Source organism: Aythya ferina (assembly GCF_964211825.1).
Source record: "Aythya ferina genome assembly, chromosome: 8".
NCBI classification, from domain to species: Eukaryota; Metazoa; Chordata; class Aves; order Anseriformes; family Anatidae; genus Aythya; species Aythya ferina.
The window spans coordinates 29160074-29185671 of NC_140304.1; the positions used below are offsets into that span (position 1 = coordinate 29160074).

Sequence of the window (25598 nt, forward strand, 5' to 3'; positions counted from 1 at the left end):
TCTCTCTTGGAAGCAATTACAGGACAAATGCCAAGCTACAGAAGGTATTTTTCCAGCAGCAGCATCTGGCTTCTTGGCAGACTCCTCAGGCAATTTTATCGGAAGCTTTAGAGATGCTACTGGGTCAGTCCGAGCTGTATTGCTCATGAGCCGTCTGGCAGTTTCTTCTTCCAAGATGTCATAATCCCTCTGATTTACCTTGAAGGAATTAGCACACTTTTATCCATTTCAAAAACTGTTGACCTGCAAGGCATTTATGGGCTATCTACAGAGACACAGTAAAAATCACTGGTGAAAATCTGCAAGCTTTTGGGAAAGCCAGCAGCATTTCGGAATCCATTGCCTAATGCATCATCAAGAAAAGCAGCAGGCAGTGCAAAAACCGTGCGCGCTTTTTTTACTGGTAAACTCAATGCATTCCTTTCAATACAAGGAAAAAAAAAAAAAAGCATGAAAATTAACTATTTAAAAAAAAAAGGAAGATGGGGGCAACAGCAAACCTGTGCCTTTATTTAATAAGAAGTGCTCTCATCTAGCAAAGACACTGCTGTGCTGTATCCTGCAGTAAGGGAGGGCACACGCCACGTCACAGAAGGCTTCTGGCAGACAGCGAGCATAAACTGGAATGCAAGGAGATCCACTAGGTCAAGGAAAACGATTTGTGAGAACGTGCTTCTTGTGTCTCCTGTGCTAAGCACAGTGTCTCCGAGGGCAGAGGCAGGCTGCCTCCCTCGCTCCGCGCCGCTCGCCCCTGCCCCTCCAGCCCAGCAGCTAGGATCTGCATTATTCTGCAGCTGTGATCAGGCTTAATCCTCATCCAGGAGGATGAAAGGCAGGATGCTGGGCTTACCCTCCCTCTTTGCATACCAACAAAATCGAGTCCACGATGAAAAAGCTTTATGTCAGTTTAGAGCAGTCCTCTGGAATTAATACAGAGAGAAGGGACAGACTGCTATAGAAAGCACATTTATTCGGCCATAGCATGGGTGGGATCTTCTTTTTATTAAAAGGCTTCCATGTAATTACTTACAAGGAATATACTCCTTAACTGGGGGAAAAAAAAAAAAGAAAAAAAAAAAAAAGAGAGAGACAGATATGTTCACTATATTTTTTTTCCTTTAAAGACTTTCCCATGAAGATATACCCGGATGTCTTCTTGTCCCCTACATTTCTTCTTTCAGGAGTTTTCAGCGAGGTTAGAGTAAAGCTCACACAAAATCCTGTACTGGTTTATTTCCCAGGAAGAAAAATCCTAATGCCCAAAGGTAAATATTACAGGTACAAGAAATACACTCTGTAATCTAATAAAGGTCTATGGATCTTGGGTTTTCAGTAACGGGAGCACATTGAGCACTGTAAGATTGGCAGGACTGAGGAAGGTGCACACATCCAGGTCAAACAGAAAGCCAAACAGAGCTCTGTCATCAGCAGAGTGCAACTAAATCCAACCAGACACAGAACTCAGACTTGGCTAACACGAATTGACTAACGTAATTCTACTTTATGCAGGGTAAAACATATTCTGATTACAGGCCAGTGATGCTTGCAAGTTCTAAATTTAGGTATCATTAGGGCCAGGTGAACCGTTAAGCGAACTAATCTGAATTTTATCCATATCGAAGATTTGAACTCTTCACATATTAGCTTCTCAGACTGAAACCATGCATTCACCCTCATTTTTTTTGTACATCTTTTGTGTATCTGCACTCAATCCAAATTTCTGCAGAATCACAGTACGAATCAACAACACAGCCTGGGTTTCAAAGCACTGTGCAACAGCACACAGTGAGAAATTATTTCGGCTCCAGTACCCCCAACAGAAGTTACTGGCACACCAGAAACCAAGCCATATTTTAGAGGGAGGTAGCACACAGCCCCTCATTTACGAGCTTGGTTCTGCAAAGCAGTACGTATCCGTAACGCCAGGCGAACACTTGAACACGCACCCAAGCCTGACCTTGCAGTGGTGCCCCTGGTTTCAGTGAGTACACAAATGAGATGAAAGTCACACAGAAGCAAACAGAGGGCTTCCTGTTTGCAGTGGAGATCTGAGATGTTGTGTTAAAGTGTCTTTGATCACACAGTCTCAACAAGAACCGTAAACTGAGAGAGCAATCAGGATTAACCATCAAATGAGAGCATTTCAGTACAGAAAAGAAAATCAATTAGAAATAGGTAAGATTTTGACCAACCTTGTATACTGCTCTCCTAAAACACCTAAAAACACTTCAAACGACATACGTTATGTTCTGGGGTAATATTATTTACTCTTAAATAAGGACTGCTACAATGAAAACCTTTGCAGGTTCAGCAGCTGAGCTTAAAGCCGAAAGGTGAAGAACACCTACTGCAATGTGAGACTGCACTCAGCATCCAGTTAGAGCTGTTGGGATAAGCAAGTGCTCAGTGAAGTTATAGCCTGTGTCTGACTTTAACATTTTGGTTTGTTTTGTTTTCACTTCCACAACTAAATAGCAGGCGGCAATAATATTAGTTTTGGAAGACGCGCAATGTTTGTGTTACCCACTGAAGTTAATTAATGAAAATAATGACAGAGTTGCAGGAATCAGAGATGATTAAGAACTTGAAGACCATCCTACCCAATTCCCTACCAAGGAGGGTTTGTTCTAAACAGCACATTCTTCATCAAACCTTTTTAAACAACTCACGTATATGACTTGCATCTCCTTCCTCCAGAAGCTTTCACACATTCAGGCGGAGCAGAAGTTAGACCAGTGTCCCACCAACTTGGTGCCATTATTCCGAGCTAACCACTGGAAGATTATCTTCAGCAATTACTCTCCTCCCTCACTGCCCACACGTTTCAGATACCTGTAATCCTCACTTAGCTCAACCACTATCAGTGTTAAGCCAATCTAACCCCTTTTGGTAAAATCTAATGGGGAAAGAGCGTATCGCTAGGTTTATAACCCAGACTATTACAGCCTCCATTATTCCATATTGCTTATTATTTTGTACTTACAAAGTCAGGGAGATGTGATTTTATTGCTTACAAATCATTCTTACATTAGTCTTACGCTGATATAACTTCACTCTGCTTTTCCAGATACGCTTTTTGCTTTCTGCATATTTAAATAGGAACTCTAATTATCCCTACTTGATTGCCCTCCTCTTGCAAAGCCCTTACACGGATTCATCTGCAGAAAATTCTTCATCCTAATTAGATTTTAAGAAGCCCAAGATGCATCATATTCTTTAATTTTAAAAAAGAGCAGGGGGTGGGGGTTTTGTTTGTTTGGTTGTTGAAACATCCATACCAGATCCCATCTTTAGATATCCTTTTTCCAAAAATCACAGAAAGAACAGCGGATAAATCACTACACTCACAATAATAACAGTATAGATTAATGCCTGGCAATAAAGTCAGTCAAAAAATATTACTGACATGGTATCAGATCAGCAACAAAAAGTTTTGGTCTCTGTCTAAAAATACTGCTGCTTTTGCTTGCAATCCAAGCTTGTAGGGGTTTTCTGAATTTACTTCCAACTGCAGTGGCAGAAGACACTTTAAGTACTTATAAATTAGAAGTATAAAGTCAGCAGCAAGTGTAATTTATGATATGTAATGGATCAATTCAAGAAATCCATTCAAAGAAATGCAAATTATAGTAGACTAAAACGCAACGACAAAATTCTAGTCAAAAAATAATATATCTCCCAAACAAAAAGATATTACAATCTTTTTTGTTATTTTTGAGGAGCTTTTTTATATAGATAGGCATTTTGGTTACTGGTAGGGTATTTTGGTTTAATTATATTGGGCTTGGTAGCATCATCTCTTGCTAAGGTTGCCTGACATTACCCATTTTGAGCTCTCTATTTAGTTTCTTATAACTTTACCAAATCTAAGTATATCTTCCATGTCACAGAGCAGAAGCAGTGATAAATTCAATCTTCAGGACCACATTCTGCTGCCCTGAGGCATGAGATCGTCCCTTCCTCCTCCTACCTTGCTCAGAAGGCAAGTTTTCTTTATTCAGTTCAAACACAACTTTGCATTCCATTCTCTTCCATCTCAACAATGTTAAATTCAGTGTTTCTTTACTGATGTACTCAAATCTTCGACAGTAATTTACACGTTATGTGTATAATAACATACAGTAAGAAGAGGCAGCCTGGGTGTACGACAACCATATTGCAGCGTCTTCTTGAATTCTGCTTGCAAGCTGCAATCTTTCAGCAACTACTCCTAAAAAAAGTTACTTAGCAATACAAGATGAGGATCCAGCAGCAATGACCACCTCACAGCATGAGGCTGGAAGAGAAGGACAGGAAAGAAAACAGGAGGTCTGCTTGTAACTGTAACTTTCTGGTCCGTTTGTTTCAAAGCAGTATCAAAAAGTACTTTAAAAAAAAAAAAAGCGCTGAGGCCCTGAACGCTCACAGAGCTCCCATTATTATGAGCAGTTGACTACTTTGGTAGCAAAACAAACAGCATGCACAAAGGCACAGCGGTCCATCTTTGAGTCAAGGGCTTTCCTTACCAACTGTGACATTCAGCCAAGCCAAAAAGCATCTGATTTCCCTGGTTCCTCTCCACCACTGAGGCAACATCGTGGGCTGGCAGCACTCTCTGCCACCACGTCACACAGCAGAGCACGGCAGCGATGCCGGATCCAGCACTGGCAGGAGGGCAGAGCAGCGGGGTGCTGGTCCCCACGCTACAGCAAAACAACCCGCTGGGGTTGATCCTAGCAAATGCCACAGCAGGGCACAGAAGTCTGCTGCTTTGCCTACCCAGCACCAGGACACACTGAGAAGCAGAAGGGAACGCATGCCTTGAGGCCCACAGGAGAGATGTCCCAGTGTGATGGAAGCCTTACTCTGCCATGGAGCTCCAGTTGGAAAAATAGATGAAGAAGCTGAAGGAAGGACCTGCACGGGAGTCAGCACCATGAGGCCGGGGACTCTCTCCTGCCAGAGCTGAATGGCTTGGAAACACTGCAAGGAAAAGAACTGACACATCCACAAAAACCTTCACAGAAATCTTCAAAAAGTTGTTCATGAGTTAAGAAAACGTCATACTGGTAGCAAATGCTTTAAGGGGTTGGACACCTTCTCAAAGCCAACATTTGATACTAATAAAAGCCTTTTCCCCATCCCAGCAAATCTTCACCTTCCTATCGGGGCTGAGGTGCATGTGATGAACAAGTGGCATTGAAGTACAAGCAACCACACGTACACAGGCCTTGTCGTTTGGCAGCAAACAACCAAACCACGAGGCAGTTCTGAGCATTCAGAATATTATCTGATGAACAAATCTGTACGAAGCTCAATAATTAACTCCCAGATTTTTACACGTGCAGTTATTTGATTCTATTCTTATCCATTAGAGAACATTTGGATAAACAGATTGAAAAAGTTCATTCACGGCTTTATATGTATATGGCTGTTACAAACCATCCCCCCTGCTGCCCACATAACTACCCAAATCAAGGCAAAAATTACATTTACATAGTTTTAGATATATTTTAAAATCATCATTAAGATGTGTGATTTTATCTAATTTTACTTATGAGCCCAAAGTCATATCCCGACTGCCATTTCTACAGAAACTCAGTGCCAAATATTTGTTTTTTTTTCTTTTTCTTTTTTTTTTTTTTTTTTTACCAAGCTCCAATTTTACTCTCTATTTAAAAATATCCTGACAGCATTCAGCAAAAAGGCAAATCAAAGCTAAAGCAAAGCCTTTGCATTCCACCATAATATTTCAGGCAACAATTTCAAGAAAGGAAAGGCAGAAAACAGACTGTGCATACACTACTGTTCAAAATAGATCCCTCATATCAAATGGCATAATTTTTCTTTTTTTCCCCCCATTAAAGTTATTTTTAAGTCTTCTGCTGAATATATTTACATGCATAATGAAACATCTTCAGAGATTCTTTCTGAATTCCTATATGTGCTGTAACACTGCACGCACTAATAGCGCGCACATATGTACAAATCCACCCATAAACGTATGCACTCATGCACACAAAATTCATGCAAGAAGAATTAATGGAAGTTTTTGACTGTACGCCACCCCCTGTAAATATATTAGATGGGAATGGTGCCTACGGTGGGGTTCATGAACCAAAAATGTAGCAAAAATATAGCTGCCCAACTTGTGCTGCCCACATAGGAAGGGGAAAACTCGGGGAAAAAAAGGAAAAAAAAAAAAAAAAAGAAAGGAAAATGAAAGGAAAAGTAGATGAAAGAAATAAAAACAGCAGCTTTAACATTTTTGAGCAGGTCCCTCAGTTGTTTCACCGATGCAGCATGGTCCTGCATCCAGCTTCCCAGCTCGCAACCTCCCTGCCCCTCTGTGTTTTGGTTTCAAACCCTAGTCTATTAGATACGTAGCAAGTTTTTAGCAGCAACTTAGTGCCTTTGAACTCTTTCCTGTAACCTCTGTGTTAGTTTATCAGAGCAGTCATTAAGGCTGTGCACTCTGAGGCTGATGGGTATATCCAAGCTAGCTCACTTCGAGCTAATTGCGTTCAATTTAACATTCTCTGAGCACTGACAGTCCTCATTCAAGCCAAGTGTGAAAGTTTTTAAATTAGCTTTCACAGTTTGATTCACAGACAGCAAATGTAAAATGGCACAGGATTAATTTTTTTCCAACAACACAGTGCAACAAAATAGCCCAAAGGCTATTTTAGTTCATTTGCTTGAACTATTAGGGAAGATTCACAGCACAGAGAATGCTCCAACAGAGACAAAAGCTCCAGAGGACTTGCAAAGCTTAATATTGCCCCCATTAATTAAAGTACCAAGCATTTGTACAGCCTTTCTACTTCATCACTAGATGTTAAAATGGAAATCTGGACCATTTAAGACAAGTCAAACTGATTATTGCTTAAAAGGTTATCAATACAGTGCTTTAATTTTGATTATAAAACACTTCTTAATATTTAATAAAGTCTGGTATTGGACTGTAAAACGGTCCATATAGAAATCCATATTCTCCTTGGGAAAGCACCAGTCTTGATTTCACATATAATCTGACAATGTCTGCTGATCAGCATGCCTGTATTTGTTAAGACAGAAGTCAATTCAGCCTTCCAGCTTCCTTTTTACCTAATGCAAAAATGACTCAGCAGCTCCCACCAAACAGTGACAGAACAGGATGGAAATTCAGCTTTCTTAGCACTTTCCCAGTGATTACCACTAAGCACAGGCAGAGTGTATGCAGTCAACTTTCTGAACAGTCTCTTCACAAAACTTGGGAGCACTCAAACCTCGCCTTGGGCAAGTACAGGAGGTAAACACGAGCGGCTCCACGTACAACGAGGCAAGTTGAGCACATTCAAAACCTGTTGAAACACTCCACACTCTGGCGTCGGTGACGAAACCTGCTCCTCCAATTGAAGAGGAAATAAAATCCCCACCAAGAACTTAGCTCATCTTGTTTAAGCACCTAGCAGGATACTTGACAAACCCTGAGCCCCGTGCTTACCACACAGCTCGTGCATAGATAGAGGCGGCACCAGCACAGCATTTGGTACGAGGGAATAATATCCAGCCACATCGAAAGCCAACGCATTTTCCTGGGAGTCTTTCCATCATCTCCAGAAGATTTTTACATAAGGTCTATAACTCACAACCACTCTTGAATTCAAGTCATTTCTCATGTTCTATTAACTTAAAAATATCATGTAATTTAATAAACTAATAACTATATTAGGAGTGGTTACTAACATCACAGATGGGTACTATCTTATAACATAAGTGGTATTCGTAGTGAAGTACTAAATATACATGAATAATTTTTTTTCCCTTTCTTTTTTTGCATGCACAGATGGAGTCCAGCTTCAAATTCCAGATTTTTCACAGCCCAGGACAGGCAGGTCATATCCACGGAAATATAAAAAGTCAAGGGCCCATTTGTAAGCGTCAAAGTGTTAGTCACAGAGGTAGACGCCATTTAGGAATTTCCTTAAAGGATTCAGAATACTCATCTCAAATATCAACCTAGCTTTACAAATCTTTTATGTTTTGTTCTAAAAAGTTACACGCTTGCATTAAAAGGATCATAAATAGGACCTTACTTGTAAGCCAGCAACCTCCTTCACGGAGATCCGCAACCGATGGACATCAAGAAATCTGTATTTGCCCAACACAGCGTATCTTTCTTAAAACTTGAATACAGAACCCACACTATTTAGTGCAATGTACCTACATGATACCATAGAAACAAAAAGTCTTGCAACTCTCTTCTAGCCAGCTCCAGCATCATCCAATGCTGCAGATGACCCAATGAGACCCAACAGGGACGTGCCCCTGTCGGTCCACAGGCAGTCGGAGGCACGGTGAGAGCCTTGACACACAGGATCACGACACAGCCACGCAAGCGATGCACAAACCAGCTTAGTTTCAGTCGATATTGACATTTGATGAGCTCATACTTAAATTCTCCAGCTGCGGTCAGAGTCATCTCCACGTAAACCTAAATAATCGGATTGCAGCCTGTGGGGACACCGCCAGCTCAGACCCTGAGCTAGCCCAGATAAGGCTGTGAGGAGTGTGCCCCAATTGCCAGAAGTGAGGGGCAGGCTTGCACAGCCTGAATTTTTATCTATCAGACAAACAAAATAAATACATGTGCAAATAAAGACAACATAAACTCCTTGGAAAGGCGTACGGTCTTGAGGCTTTACACCCTTACACAAAATTCAGCCTACTATGTATGGAAATTCCCCCGTGGTGTTAAGCACGATTTAAATGTTCTCAAAGCTAATTTCCAAAACTTACCAGCTCAGATGGTAAATAACTCCAAGTTATTTGATTGCTAAAGTTGTCAGAAACTGCAAAAGGGATACAATCCAATTGTTGTTGGAAGTAATGGATACGCTTCTCTGGTCATCTCATGTCAGGTGCTAACAGACATCAGAATCACTAAACACCACTTTCACAAGACATCATATGTATGTGAATATTTATGCTGAAGAAACTTTGAATTCTATCCAAATATAAATGCCACAGTGTAACTGATCCGTCATGACCATGACAGTCTTTCAGAGTGTTCTCTTCTCTAAAAAGAACTAAGATTATGAAAAATTCAGGTTTTGGTGAGAGTGAATGGTCAATGGATTAGAGAGCCCTTCTCCCACAGGTTACTAATTTCATTCCCTCCTGTCAGCAGAGGCTGAAACCAGCTCCCAGCTAACAGCTGCTCAATGCTTGAGACGGGACTGTGATCTACCTCGTGCTCCAAGTAGGTACCAGCGCCCTCGCACAAAGCTCGTGCTGTAATTGGCAATGCCAGAGTGGGGACAAAGCATTCAGTGGGCACGAAGATGTCCCCGCCAGAAGCAAGCTCCCATAGAAGCACTGTGTAACACTTTGCAATTAGTAAGCATTAACGACAGGCTACCCCGTCATTCAGCAAGGTACAGCACGTAACCCAACACGTTTTAGGCATGGGGATTCTGACATTCAAAGCAGAGCATGCAAGTGACAGAAGTGTAGCTGAATTTCTTGTGGTCGTTTGACAACCTCACCTACTGTAATCCAGCCTCCGGAAATCCGTATCTATTTTGAGAGTCTAATTAATGCTGATCTCTACTGAAGACATGAAAATACTTACGTTATGCACTGGTGAAGGATGCTCCCCCTAAAAATATTGATTCCTTTTGAAAAGTAAACAGCTGCAAAGAACATTGTTGTGTGTTCCTTTTGTTTGTTGTTGTTTTTGTTTGTTTGTTTGTTTGTTTTTTCCCTGCACATACATTGGCACTAGCTGGAGGAAAAATGGATGCAGTTTCAGCATGATGTTGATTAGTCTTTGGGGATCCCAGTGGACAGAATCGAATCCTGACAGCAAGGACTGAGGACCAAAGCAAGTGGTTTGCACTTGAAAGCCATTCTGAAGCGCACTAGAGGCAGTAAGCACAACATACCACACATATTAAAAATGCATATACATTTCATTCTGCCTTTTTTTTTTTTCCTTCCTGTTGAATTCCTGTGGCTTATATCATTTCTGAGGCATCTTCCCCTCATGTCCAACTTTAAAGTTCACTTCTGGCATCACTAAATCAAAGTCAGGTCTGTCCAAAACCACCAGAAAATGCTTGCTCCTTTCTTCCTCATGCTCTAGTTACACTGCATCTGATTTCCTTCATACTACCCCCTTTCAAAAAGTTTCTCGTGTCTTTTAACAGAAATGTTACCTGCTCAACAAGACACCCAACACTCTTCAGAGTTTGGCACAGGTAGGAAGACTTGCCCTTTCAACAGGGAGGTGCAGCTCTGCACCATGTGGAAAATGCCCTCGGTTATTAAAGACACCCAGCACAAAGAAACCTTGAGCATGACCAGGTCCCAGTAAAATGCGAACCACTGGTAGCAGTTTCACTTACTTAGATGCATAAATACACCTATTTTTGTGCTTAGTTTTAAAATAAACATCTGAATTATCTATTCTGTGCCTATGCATAAACATTTCCGTATAGGTTTGACTAAAAGGGCAGACATCTTAACATGAACAGAAGTTACATCGGTCATCACTGTAATGCACAGTGCAAAATAAAGGAGATAAAGCCAACTGCTAGGCAGTTATACTATATACCTTTAGAAACTGGCAGGAACTGATACTGTAAGAGAGACATTAGATACAACAAAGAGGTCTTGCAGTGGGGAAAAAAAGTGCTAAACGCTCTAGTAAGGACCGAAATGATGCCACTGCTTCGATATATTATTTATAGAACAGGCCGTGTGTGGGCGTGCAAGTCTATCTACTGAAGACAGTCTTCAGTTAGCAATTTTTAACTCAAAAATCAAGTGTTGATCAAATTAAACATCACCATTGTAAGAGTGAGCACACAAATTGTCACCTGATGTCTTACCAGTAACAACTTAGAACAAAACTTCAAACCAACTCTACAGGGTCAATGGAACTAAGCAAATTTATACACCAGGACACATCCTGGATCCAGTGTAATTCCTTTCTTCACTTCATTAAATCATGTTTACCAGCACCTCCATTGTACTAATGGGAGCATAAAGCTATTCTGCACCTGTCGATTGCCAAGGCATCTGTGCAAACACAACGAAATGGAAAGAAGTGAAGCAAGGAGCCCTATCTTTAAAAATAAACCCAAATCAATACAAATAAAACGTAAGCACTTGGCATGTATGGCTGAATTCTTGCAAAGTACAAATAGTATCAAGGTGTGTTTTAGCCCAACACTGCCTATGCTTAAATAAATCACTTCATATATCTTACTGAAAGATATCCTTTGCATTTAACTTTCCTAACGCAAAACAGTCAGTCTTCAAGGGGCAAATGCTCAGGAGAAATTAACATGTTGAGTTTCAGAAAAGTTTGTTTTTCTTTCTAGGCCCTACAGAGCTACTTCTGTTCTCTCACTAGACTCAGTGCTGATTTATCTTGATGGCTCTGGGGGAACCACCAGTCCTGGTAGGAAATCTTCAATTCTGCTTTGTGTTACTCCTAACTGTGCTCAGCTCAGGGATAGCACTGGCATTTCCGAGACAGCCAGCACAAAGCAACAGCACAAATCCAAGAGGTGGAACTTCCACAAAACGTTACACTTGCATGAGTAGCTGTTATTGCCAGCTGCAGCAGTCAGAATATCAATTTGCTCACTGCACGAATTTCAGAAAGCGTGATATAAAAGTGAAGGCAGCCTTATCATTACCTGCTTGTTTTCATTTCGGAAAGCTGCTTCCCCTTACCTTCTTTAAGTATCTACTAACACATTTTTTATTGCGGTTCATCTTGAAAATTAATCATCATAAATTTAAAAACATTCTCTTGCAAATCTGTCAGCTTTGTAGAGCTACTTCATTTATTACAAGACCACATGACGCATCAGAGCTCTGTATTTGAACATGACATATTTTCACTTTGTTTTGATACCACATTTGAAAATTGTTCCTATCAATCTCTCACTGGAGCCAAAACTTCACTGTCTTGTTCACTGAAACATTAAATGTCAAGTCACACAGACAAACAAAAGCATTTACAAATTTAACATCTGCATTTGCAGATGCAATTATTTGCAAAAGTTTCCTGTTGAAAGGGTCTGTGGAAGAGAACCCACAAAAGTGATGGAAGTCCAGCAGTCAGTACCAAAACCAATTATTCCTAATCATTTAGGTCATCAGATCACACCAGAAGTTAAAAGACTCCACAAACAGGCCAATCTTTAAGTAAAAATTTTAAGCGTTTACAGTTCTGTTTCAAAAAAGTATTACAACTTGGAGGCATTGCCAGACTTAGCTTAGGCATTGTTTAAGATCCACGATTTTCTGCATCGTGTGCCAGTAGGGAGAAAAAAAAATAAAGAAAAAAAAAAAACAGGCCATATACTTACATTCCCCATAATGCATCATTTTCTCTCTAAACAGTGGCAGCAAACAGGCACATCCAATACTGTATTACTTTCTTCTCTCATTCATGACGATGTCACACACAGGTTCTTTGATTCTGAAAAAGAAGCATTTCCCAGGTTCTAAGGAGAGAGGTACCCCAACCAATCCATCATGCTTTGTGTGTTAATGATAGACTCATGCATAAGAGGCACCAGGAGCAGTGAGAGGCAGCAGGCATGAAAAGGAGTGAATCAACTGTCAAGGGTTGTGATCTGAAGGACTGCAAGGCTGTGATTAGAATTTTCAATCAGGACTTCCACAATTCATCACGCTACCGGGGAAGGAGGGGGGGACATATTTCTTCATCAGCCCTTCCTCCTATTGGCATAACAAGTTCCAAGGCATTAAAAATGGGAAATCTTAATGCCTTCGTTTCAGACACGTATGTTTGAATCTTCGGGGAGTGAAAGATTTTTCTGGGACTGCCTAACTGCCTTCTTGTGTGCATACTGAAAACTGAAATGTGGTTATTTACTGCACAGCCCTTCAGCTGATGGAGAAGGAAATGCAGCTCTTCCTCCCTCTCCTCTCATCCTCTTTTAGACACCTGAGTGAGAAGGAGCCCGGGAAACTTCTGACTTGTCTTTAGGGATGTAAAAAGGAGTAAAATCCAACATGAATCCTTAGTCAGAACTTAATACCACTCTGTGAAACTTCAGAAAACAAAAAGGCAGAGCTAAGTTCAGAGAAATCAAATGCACGACCCAACCTGGCTTTCCTTATGGCATTTGTTCACCTCGGTGCTACCCCTACTGACCCACTGAAGAAGACGACCCCACACGGTGACAGCCTACATCGGGACTCAGATCGGGGCTGATTTCAGAGCTCTGCTACGGCCTCCCTTTGAAACCACGAGGAAATCACGAACTCTCCGCATGCCTTACTGCTTCTTTCCCCGCTTCTTTCACCTGTGAAATGTAGTGACTGTCTCCCTGAAAGTGGCTGAGCACCAGGGCCTTCCAAATGCCAGCAGCTGAGCACCAGCCCCAAGGGCCACCGGGTGCCAGCAGCCTCTGCCCTCACCAGCCTCACCACGGGGGCTTTGCCTCCCAAGTCGAGGTCCAACGACAGCCCTGCAGATTAGGTATTTATCAAAATATGTGAATGAAGCATTATTTTAACAGGCAATTTTCATGTTAAGCTATGAATAATGAACACTAAAGACAGTTCTTATTTGCATAATTAATGTTTCGGTTATTGATATTCCTTCAGAGGGTCACTAGCCTTTTTTCTCCGAGTCAATTAATTAATAAAACAACTCTTTTTATGTAGGTAATTGCAATCACTTTAGTACTCAAAGGCATGTAAAATATCTGATTTTTTTTCCTTAAATCTTGCAATTGTAGTGACACAACAATCATTTGCATACATGTAAACACCGAGCAGGTCCATTTAACTCATGACTAGAAAGAAATCCTTTGAAACTAATGGGAAAGAAATGCACGAACTATGGGCAAACATGACAACACCGGCAACTTTCACAATAACAATCCCCTTTTCCTTAATGCAAATCTCAGCTCTGAGACCCAAAATGCACTGCTGGTGGTACCAATCTGCCTTCACGCCTAGCTGAAGATTGCTCTGAGGAGATGCGCTAATTTGGGAAAGAATAGATTTTATGGGAGAATAAATGCAAACTAGGCAACTATTAGCAAGCAGGAAGCTTTGAAGGCTCACCATTTCACAGGTAAGGCAGAACTTTTGCTTCTCCCATAAAGAAATCTCCGAACAGACCTTGCAAGCAGAAGCCTGGCTGTACAGGACCCTGTCGGAGAAGCACTGCCCCATGAGGTGAAGTGGTTACACCCCAAGGCAGGCAGCAAGCGAAACTCAACCTGCAAAGGTCTGCTGAAGGCACTGCTGGAAGACTGGGAAGCTATGAGGTTAGAGCAGTGAGGACAATTTCTCTGTCTAACATTACCACATTAGTTTAAATGCTAGGCAGCCTGCCTGGGAGCTGTTAGCTCAAGACAGTTTCTACAGCTTCTCGTCTCCACTCACAATCCACTCCAAATGCTACTGCAAAAACCATTCCAGTGGGCTCCTTCATCACACTTCTCCTCAAGGTAGGAGAACATTGGGATTAGCCTTTTTATCACACATCATATTCTTGTACTTGTTTGAGCCTCCCTATGTACACCACCACCCTTTCCAGCCAAAGAAGCACCTTCCCGGGGCAGTTTCTGGGCTGTCCTCTGAAGGCAGTACCAGAAAGCTCTACAAAGCCAATTCTTTGCTCTTAACATTTCATCTGAAAACTTTTTTTAGGATAAGATTTAATAAAAGAGAAAGAACAGAAGATGTCAATGTCTGAGCACACCGCTGGCCAGCTGACAACCAACGAGTCCCATCCTTCTGGCGTCTCCTGAATGAAATGATTAGTCACTACTATCAGGCGTTCTGGAATAGGGATCTGTTTGTTTATTTGTTTTCCTTCTGCTTTATACAGTGCCTAGCACCACTGGGGAAAAACAAAGGAAAGGGGGACACCAGTCCACTTCTGTAATACTTGGGAATGGCTTGGGCGTATGGATTATAAATGCTGCTCTTTGTTTTTTGTACTCATCTGCATTTTATCAGCTGATAAAATCATGCAAATATTCCAGACATCATCAAGAATCACTTCGTTTTCAGACTTCTAATCTCAAATCCAATCTCCATCTCAGAGATTATACCAAAACGTGAAATAACAAAAATTGGAAGTCATTTCACAGAAAATGGACATTGATACTGTAGGCAAAGCACATTCCACTTGCAAATCCTCTATTTTATGTAATCCTTATCCACAATCTTCCACAGGACTAGTTTGATCTCTCTTCTGGCAAACACATCTTGCAGTATTTTCAACCACTACAGACCTTTTTAGCCAGTGCTCGGCTGCACATTCAACTGGTTGCTCTAGGAAAAGGCATTCGAAACATGCAGCAGCAACAAAGCCACAGAGCAGATTATGAATAAAACACTCAGATATACGTTTCTGGATTTTACTCACTGCCAAGGAACTAATAGAGATCTTCTTCTTCAATGTCTCACTTCTAAAGGATCGATGTACTGCAGACACAGGCACTGCAGCCTTAATACAGGTTCTAAGTGCTTCTTACAAGACAAGACTCCTTGACAGCTTTCTCCCAAGCACCGAAGAGCTAAATAGCTTTTTATTAATGGATGTGTGTCTTTTTGTCAAAATCATACTTAATAAATACAAAGCACCTGCAATGGAAATATCCAGGAGAAGGTGTAAATGAGAGGCTAGATTAACAAAGCCCTGTTAAATCAAGTTAGCAATTTTATCTCCAGGGATAACAATTTGGCTTGCGGTGGTGGGCTAAATAATGCAGTTCAACACATTACGAATAGATCTGCATTTAGACTGAAAGGACTATTAGCTCAGAAAGGAAGTTAGAAGGGAAAAGAAATGCTGAAGTAGCTCCGCTGCCTGCTCAGAGCACACTTCTCTCTTCCTTCTTCCAGAACCATCATGACCATACATCCATTACTGTTTTACACAGGTTCTCTGAGAAAAGAAGACAAAAATGGTCTCAAAGTCTCTCTCTTTTTGAGATGAGACAGTGAAAAACTTCTCTGCTGTCAGCACCAAACACTTCACATAAAGTAATTCTATTTTTAATTTTATTTTTTTAATGTATGCACTGAAATTTGAGAAAAATGTTACTACATCTAATGAAACTATTCAAAAACCTCAGGATTTAGGTTAGAAAAGGAACATCAAACATAGGCTTGGCTACAGCAGGCTTTCTAGGGAATACCATACTAAAGCAATCTCTTGATAGGTAGGAGATCTTTCTTCTGTACAAGCAATGATTGTTGAGCACAGATTTTCAGTGGTCTCTAGAGATTTGAAGTCTTAGAAAGACCTAATTTAATTCAAAAGTATACACTTGCTTTCTCCAGATCAGTAGAAGTTCAGATGGAATATAGAATTAAGCAAAAGATGTCCTATAAATGCTGTCAGGTTTGCTATGGAATATTGTTTTGACTGTAAGAAGGATTCTTTTCAGATTAAAAATTAACATTTCAAAATAAGGGGGAAAAAAAGTTGTTACTAAAGGACAAAGTTATACCTAGGGGGGAAACAGAGGAGAGAAATGTATAATTATGTCAAAATTGGCAAGAAAAACTAAGGTATCTGTTTCCAACCCAGGCATGCACGTGCTTTTAAAGCATTCCTATAATATTCCACCAATGTTCTTCCCCTGATTTTTGCTCTAGAAGTCCTAATTTGTACTCCGAAATAGATCCATTTTCACAGATATCCATACCACCTGCCCTACTCAGTGCAGGAATTATTTGTTAGCCAAGAAGCATTGGAGTTTAAACATTCTGCAGAATCAACACAAATCATCTTGAACACAGCTAAAAACTTTGCAGTTGCATGTATTAACTAGAGAGATGCCAGGAATTCCTAACAGCCCGCATTTTAATCCCTCGTGTAACTTCTTTTGAAATGAAACCCCTGTAACTAAAAGGATTCCGAACTTCTCCTTTGTGCTGCCTTTACAAGACAGGCCAAACATCACAAGCCTCACAAGGACCGTGCGCGGTGCAGACGACGAGACACACTCCAGTGTTTTTATCTTCCTCAAGAACTATTTCAGCTCGTGTGTATGACCTCCACGGCTTAACTGATGACTATTCAGTGCACCGGTTACAAAAAACAGCCACTCTCATTTCCTTTACACTCCTCCTCGAAGAAATAAATCAGTATCTCGACGGATTGAAACACTTAGCTGCCAGTCATTCCGCTTTGTCCCTTTGCTGCCTCACGCCGGCCCGCCTGAACAGGAGAGATGCAGAGCAGTGATTAAATTGTAACACGCCGCACGGAGAGCAATAACTAAGTGAGCGGTTATAAACAAATAACACAGCTCTTCACAATTCAGTAAAATGGATTATTTGATTTTGTGCATGGTTTTGAAAGGCGGTCCAAGTGGCAGTGCTTTCTTACTAATGCAATAACATTACTGCCTAATGGTGGAAAGCACAGGAGAGCAATAGATGGTCTACAAATAAGAGCAGAATGTGCAAGCTTAACAATACAAGTTTATCTTCCTTATGAATTACCTAGGCAGTGCTTTTATTATACGAGATCCATTGTTTCCTGGTCTGCAAATTACTTCCTGAATCTATTAACTAGAAGAGGAGAAATGTATTTTTCAGTCCTATTCCCTAGGAAAAAAACACACAATAAATCAATTTAAGCAGGTGAGTCTAAACTGGCAACAAGGCCAAGGTATTTCAAGTATGCAATCACTGGCTCCCTATAACTCTAAAGGTTTTTTTTCCCCCTTCTTTTTTTTTTTTTTTTTTTTTTTTTTTGAGGGCGGGAGCACAGAAATGAAAGGATTTAAGTGTAAATTACACAATGATAGTACAATTCTGAAGTATTACCATGCGTGTGAGGGATTATTAAAGATCAGGTAGGATTTTTCTAGCCTTACTTCAGACACCTCCAGGGAAACATATTCTGCAATGCTCTGTAGGAGATAAAGAACAACCTAAGTATATTAAAAGGCTCATAGATATAATTCCATGAACTACAAGCTTTCTTTGTAACTCGGATATCTTAAAGTATACAGCACCTCTATCATAGTCCTTGCATGTGGTCCTTCAAAAAAAAAAAAAAAAAAAATTACATTTCCACTCACACACCTTGTATTTGCATTTCTTCAATTCTCTAATGAGGGCTCAAGAACAGAAATATTTTTATTCATCTTTTCTCCTCCTTAAACTCCTCCATCACACCCCCCACTCTTTCTCCTAAGACAAATGTTCTGTTCATGTACAGCCACTAAAAGCCCTACAGCTTTCCTGAACACGAAAGGTAGAGGTAGGAGTACTTCCATATGCTTTCGAGAAGTGAAGACAACAGCCAGCCCCGGTATCATATGGCAGGGTGTTCTCGCTAGTGACACACCAACTGCTAGGAAAACTCCAGCAAGCCACGTTTGACTCACTGCAGGGTAGTTTGGTAGCATTAAAGCTTCTAAATACAAAAAGGCAAGGCACCCAAACCTACACACACAGCACTCCTCCTCCTTCGGAAGCTCTCAGTCTCTTCGGCACTGTACGAGCCCACCTACCAGGCTGGATTCATTGCTCAAGCTCCTCACATTTCAGATCCACTTTTCACCAAGACCCAAAGAAAAGCATGGCTTAAATCCTGTGTTCCTGCAGCATGACACGAGCAGGGTGGGATGTAATCCTACGTGTGCTGGTTCTGTCCCAAACCTGGTCAATGGGAAACAGCAGCACCCTCGGTGCTGGTGACCTCTGTGCTCCACCACGCAGCGTTCCTCATGCTCTCAGAATTACCACTCGTGTGCTGAGAGACAAAGGCAGGCCTGCCCTCAGTTGTCTGCCTGAGATGATCACACTCGGAGAACATTAATGCTCTCATAATCTGTCCGCAATTCTTTTTTTTCCAATTATCTCTTCAGTCTCTGATCTCGAGGTCAGATTTTTCACTAAAGGTTTTGAGCCTTTTATTTACGATGCTGCTATGCACAACCACATGGCTCAATAATTCCCTGCAAGTTACCTGCTCCCATTTTCTCCACCCAAGGCCAGTGCAGGAGGCACCAGCTATTGCTGAGGTCTCCTGGCACTTCCCATCCTGCGTTTCCTTGCAGTTCCTTGCCACTTTGCCAGACTTTAACTGTTCAGGCTGCAGTTTTACACGTCAAACGTGGCTGCTTGGGGGTGGCGTTCGCAGCATGAGGGAAGAGGAGGGAGTTGAATCCCTTCCAAGATTTAGACTACGGGGGAAACGCAGTGTTTTGACCATGTTTTTCTTCGCTAATCCTAAAAACAAACAAACAAAAAAACAAAAACAAAGAAACACAACTACCCGAATTGTAAGGTTATTGCAGAAATGACACAGAGAACTGGAACTGATGGTGGGGTGCTCGTCTTTCCAGAAATGCACCCAGCTAGCTGCAGGATTCAAATGCAATCAGTAAAAGAATCTGACCAGAGGAGAGAGGAAGAGATTTGGATGTGAGGTCTCACACCACAAGGACTGCAAGAGTCAACTCTTGAGCAAGAGTACTGCTCAGCAACAGAGGACCCCAGAGGTTTAGGCTGGCAGGCAAGAGGCAAAGAGGCTTCAGGGCAGGGACGGAATTAGGGAGGGTGGAGAAGAGAGGTGCTGAGTTCAGATAGGGTCCAAGAGGAAAGAAACTCACAGCACCCAGGAAACTGAGACCTCACCTGAAGAGCACACACCTCGCTTGTCTGCTGAAGCAAAGAACACAGCACAATGTAACTCTTCCTCTCCAAGGCAAAATGGGACTTGTATTTTATTTGCCATGTTAAAAGATCACCCAGCCATTACTGCTGTACCTCTTGCTGAATGCCCTAAACTGAATTATTTCAGACACTCTTATTTCATTAGACAAATTTTCCAAGAAGGCATAAATTAGGGAATATGGTTCATAATATTTTCTCTTCCCTTACTTGTAACCTGTTTCACCAGTCTTACACTTCATCAATTTAAACATTATTGCTAATACTTAATATTTAAACTCTGTCACAAAAAGAAAAAAAAAAAATCCAAATGTTTAATTAGAAATCTACGATGGCCATTTTAGAAAGCAAAATTCAATTTTCAGCTCACATCCAGTACATACGAAAGCACTGAAGTCAGAAGTAAGAGCAGAGCTTACAGACCTACAGGCTTCTGTGCAGAGCAGGAGCTTTTTTACTGCTCTTGGGTACAGGGGAAAACCAAACCCCCAGGTGCAGCATCCCTGGCTGTAAGGTTTACAGCTTCACAGCAGCGTAGAGCATTACACGAGAGCACGAGAATATCTGTTTTCCTGCAGCATAAAGACCAAGTGCAAGTGACATTTTTGGTGGTAAGCAAACCAGATTCCTCCACACACCTGAATCAAGGGCAGGTTATGAACACTACCTAGTGGCAGGAAGAGCATCCATGACTACCTTCAGAAGGGCTAACCACTAACTACTGGAGAGCTGTTTTCTACCCAGCCCCTTACAATGAAATTCCAAACACCAACAGGTACCAAAAAATCATTCAAGAGCAAAACAAAAAGACGAAATGGGTGGAAAAGTTTTCACACAATGTGAAGGCTGGAGTCCCCATTGCCACACGTTGTCTGACTTACACAGGTTTACCAGGAACAGTTTTGTAGGTCTTTGTGAACATGTGAGCTCCACTCCTTCAAAATAACCGCGATATATTTCTGTCACGTGCTAAGAATTTTTCTGCAGGTTGTATTAAAAGCATCGCTGATCAATCAGAGGCATTGCAGGAGGACTCAGGACTATGTCACGTTTTTGAGCACCAGGACTATGTAAGCTGTTGTACTACGAAAAGAAGGGCTGTTAGAACACACAAAACGTTCACCTGTATGTACACACGCTCCTGACAGAGCAGTGGGCCAGCAGATCACTTCTTCAAAAGTCCCAACCATTAGGTATCCTGCTCCAGCTGGTTAACAGACCTCCAGGCTGGTTTACAAGGTGCTAGCTAGATACACAATTACTCACTGAATAGAAAGGGAGGCCCTGAATGATAACTTTATCCCTCTAAGTGCTACTGTTTCTTTTCTGTACCAGGACTCTTTCCTAACCTGGTTTTCATATTTTACTTTAGTACCAGGCTTGGTACACTGTAGCACTGATTTAATAGTCTTCTTTAACTTCTAAAAGTTAACATTTGGCATATGAGATGGGCAGGACTCTGGGTAAGGATGTTTCTGGGTGCCAAAAGGAAAGAGTTTCCAGTGAGGCTCCCTGACACCTCCAGCTCAGAGCTCTTTGTAGAGAAGTTTCCCTCTCACACCCCTGCAATGGAGATGTGTGGAGATGCACTACCAGTTATGCATTTTTCATTTAAAGGAATTTTATTTGAAATAAGAAAAGCACTTTGTGAACTCTGCTCCAGGTTGCAAAGCATTAGTCTCCCATGGCTACTTCTCAAGCTTTTGTGTAGATATATAAAACAATAAAGAAAATATGCAATGGATTTAGTGTTCATTTAGACAAACTTTACTCTTCTACTTGCTAGGATGACGCAAGTACTTCTACTAAGCAGTCATCTGTTCTCAACATATTAGACACAGCATGAAAAATCCCTTGTTCTCTGTGCTTCTCTGTAGCCCCTGTGCTTGGCTTCTGCTAAAACTGTAAATTACTAAGAGTAATAAAAGTGCTGTAATTGTCAAGAGTTGCAGCTGTTGGGTGAGACATCAAGGTAGGTGGACAACGTTGTCTCCACTTTCTGCAGCTTGCCATACCACACACACTATGTATTTATCTTGTTAGCTGATGCAGTGAGATGAAAACGCTACAGATGCAGTCCAACAGAAGTCCTTCAGCCCATGTTGTGATGGAATTGAATTGAGAATGGATTGAAGTTGCTCTTTCTCCCTAACATCTGCAACATTTGTGGCTGAAATTGGAAGAAGTTCTCAGAGATCAACTGGTGTTCCAGTTTGTTTTTCCCCAAAATTGTCTGAACAGACAACAATAATCCTATGCTGATCTTCTGAATGTTTTCTGAACAGCATATACCCTGATTTCCCAGAGAGCAGTACCATTCCTGCAGCTTTCTTGACGCCTGTTTCTCCTAACAAATCAAACCCTGGGCAATCTTGGGGAAATCCAGTGTTAGTTTCTCCCACGAAAATATTTGTCCACACTTGAAAATGAAATACGTTTGCCATCGTTCAATGCAACAGTGCTTCTCTACACAAGATCTAGAAATAACTGTGATGATGCACTGCAGTCCATCAGAATGGGGTCTGAGAGGACACATGTCCTGGTGGTTGCCCACTACAGACATTACAATGTTATATGTGTTCTACTTATCTTCTACGTGCAAATTATGCATACGCTTCCAGCCACAGAGAAGAAACCCAACGCTGCATTAATCAAGACAGCTTTTCTCGCGTTCCTGGGCCCACTGAACGAACAACTGTACCTCATTTGTTGTGACATCCACCTGGACTACTTCCCATCTCCGTGCTGTACCACCTCCCATCCCTGCCAAAAAGCTCCCCCTAAATCCCTGATGAGCCGAATCAACCACCCACAGCAGCAGGGGCCGGCTCCAACCTGTCCTCCAAACCAAGGAAATTCTCAGAAGGAACAAAAGGAGCGGGCTCTCCGCACAGGCTTGGCAAGGCTGCAACAGAATCTGCTCCTCTGGACCTTTGGTGTCTGGAAAAGGCAAGGCAACTGGAGTTCAGGGATGGAGAACGGGAGTTTTCCACCTGAATTTTAGTGCTGAGGACCGGGCATCCGTCTTGTTTCAGCTAATAAACGAGGCTTCTCCAACAGCGAGCAGCAAGTGACCAAACCATCCCAAGGAGAGTCCCCACTCTGCCATCCCCTTGCCTTCTCCAAGGGAAGGTATTAGGAAATGACCAAAACACGAGCAATGTTACAGCCAACAGGGGCAACCACACAGGCAGCGTGCTGGATCGACAGTCCTGCCGCAGAAACAGAGCGGCACAGAGAGCTCCTTTATGAAAACCCCTTGCTGTTCTTTGTCATCCCCAAAACTGGGAACGCCAAACCCTCACAACTGTTTTGTAGCTGAGACAGAGCTATTTTTCTCAGCGTTGTTTCCCAGCATAAAGAGGATTTCATGTCCTCTCCAGGATCATCCTGCACTAAAATCCAGAAACTGAAGCTCGGCACAGTGGGATTCATTCAATAACAATTCTCACTTTTCTCTGAGGATCTGTATGCACCAAAATCAATTAGCATTTGCTACAAACGTAACATAGCAACAGCAGACAAGCCCTCATTTGATGTAAATCAGTGTAGTTCTTCCGATTTAAAAGAACTTTACCAAATTTCATCAGCTGTAACTCTCACACGGTGCTTGTGAATAGCTCGATCACCAGGGAAGTAAGGCTCATAAAACCTGAGTGCCGGGAACAGTAAGTGGTCAATTCAATTTGTTATCCCTTCTAGGACGTCTCAAGCATTTTATTTCTCTTGTTTTCTGAAGGAAGAAAAATGGCTCTAAATATCTGAAAACTGTCACACAGGACCGATGGGTGGACGACTGTCCTGAAGCCATGATCTGAGAGTCGATTGCTTCGGCAGCCACAAAAAGCCATTCATAAAATAATCCTGACTAAATTCACGGACATTTTACTGTATTTTACTGTTTTTAAACAGGAGCAAACTGCCAACACGCTGTGTGAAGTAGCACTTCCTGGTGATTTGCTTTGTATTAATCATAGTGCAATTAAAAGGGGGAGTCTTCACTGCCATCAGCTACCAGGTGCTTTAAAAACGAGGACAGAGGCCTCAACACTTCCCAATGCTATTGCCAGCGCTACTGTGGCACACCGACCAAATTTTAAAATGTAGGGAGGATGGAAAATACTTTGTCATGGTGAAAAAACACCTATCAAGTCATCTAATCTTGCCATTGAAAGTCTGAATTTGCCTATATGCCTCAAAGCTTGAAGAAAACTGACATAAAAGGCAGTAAGAAAACAGCTTCGCTGTGTATTTTGCTACATAAAGGAATGAATGGGAAAATTGAAATATTAACGTTCAATGCATTGACTGTTGATGAACTGAATAGTAGTACAATTCAATGAATATCAGCTGGACTACATACAAGCATTTATTTATTTTTAATCCATAATTATCTTTATGCTTGACTTAACCATGTAGCTCAGTTGGAAATCCCAGCCCTAAACCCTCCATAGCAGCAATGCCCGGGTGCGGAAGCTATCGGGGTGCCAGCAGACCATCACTGATGGCTTTAAGAGCAACCAAAGAGCAAATGGTCTCCCCACGGGAAGGTATGAGCTCAACAAGGGGAGAATTCCAGCGCCCTACTGCACGTTAATCCGGCAGAAAGCAGATGCCGATTGAACTGTTATGGCCGGGCTCCAGGCGGGGACTGACAGGTCACGGAGCGGCTGTCAAATCGCTGACACGCTGCCAGCTTCGGATTCCTGCCGGCTCGGATCTCTTCATTCGGGATTGATCTCGGGAGCTACTCGAGGCTCCTGAATAAATCTAAAGTTTAAGCAAGTTGAAGTACTCCTCTTTGCTGTTGCAGCATTAAGAGTTGCATCTCAAGTGACTGTGAGCAGAAATGTAACTTCTTTGAACGGAGATCAGGTATTTCCACTTTACATACTACAAAAAAAATATCCTCCAGGTGGAGAAATGTCCAATACAATTCCTGCTATTCTTTAAGTGACCAACTTTTTTAGCAGGTTTGAAGACCATTATGTTAAAAGATGATTAGAAATGTTCAGTGCATCATTTGGACTCCCAGTAATTTGAGTTCCCGATTTTCAGATGGGCACATTTAGAGTCTCAGAATCTAAATGTGAAGCTAGAAATTCCAATAACCTCAGGTAAACCTTTCAACTGATCTACGAAATGTTTTGTATTCGTGGCTAAGACAGGCATGTGTTTAAGAAGGTGCTTTATGTTGCCCATTGCTGAGTCAACTTTCAACCAACAGCATTTGGTATGCGAGCAGCTATGACACCAGGTGATCAGACACAACTCAGAGAAATTCTTCCATGACTCGAGAATAACAACACTGCAGAATCCACTGGAAATTCCTTGTGCTTGTTGAAAAGTTCAATACTTCAAATTAGTTAGCATTATTTGAAAGCTAAACCAACTGATATTCTTCATACGCATTATGAAACTTGTTTGGTTTCAGATACCATGCACATGGGCTAAGAACACCATACGGTGCGTTAGGCTGTTCTCTCTCTGGTGTAGACCACTCAGCGCCTAAGACAAGTGTAACCTTATAAAATTTGTTCCACAGCTGGAAAAGAATTAAGGCCTTTCTTATTTTACAGGGACCTAAATCAAGAAGAGTCATCTGGTGCCTGTCAAACCTATTAACTTGCTAATCACTCACCCACTCTAAAGGAGCATTTATGCTCAGCTGTCCCAAAATGAAAAGTGGAGGGGATAAAAAAAAATAAAAAAATCTCTAACTGGAAAGCCAAAAGGTTTGAAACTCTGCATTTAAAAAGAGCAGAGAGACACTTTTTAGCAGAAAAGCAACTCTTGTCAGAAGAGATTTAAGCAAAACCTAAAAGATACTGAGTAAGCATAAAGGAGCCCTACAGCCAGGATCCCGATTCAGTCTAAAAGCAAAGAACAGTTTTCATGTAACTGTTGCTATGATCTTGAATTTC

At 41.6% G+C, this 25598-nt stretch overlaps 1 protein-coding gene across 19 annotated transcripts in view; it reads right to left on the reverse strand.

Moving 5' to 3' along the window:
• DAB1 (DAB adaptor protein 1) overlaps window positions 1-25598 on the reverse strand; it is a 402811-nt gene that overhangs the window by 113477 nt on the left and 263736 nt on the right. For 15 of the 19 annotated variants that reach the window (XM_084527895.1, XM_084527901.1, XM_084527889.1 and 12 more), the window contains one exon: window positions 12351-12463. The exons of the other annotated variants lie outside the window; for them this stretch is intronic. The gene's annotated coding sequence lies outside the window, so the exon portion shown is untranslated. The remainder of the gene's footprint in view (window positions 1-12350; window positions 12464-25598) is intronic. 19 annotated transcript variants of the gene reach the window in all.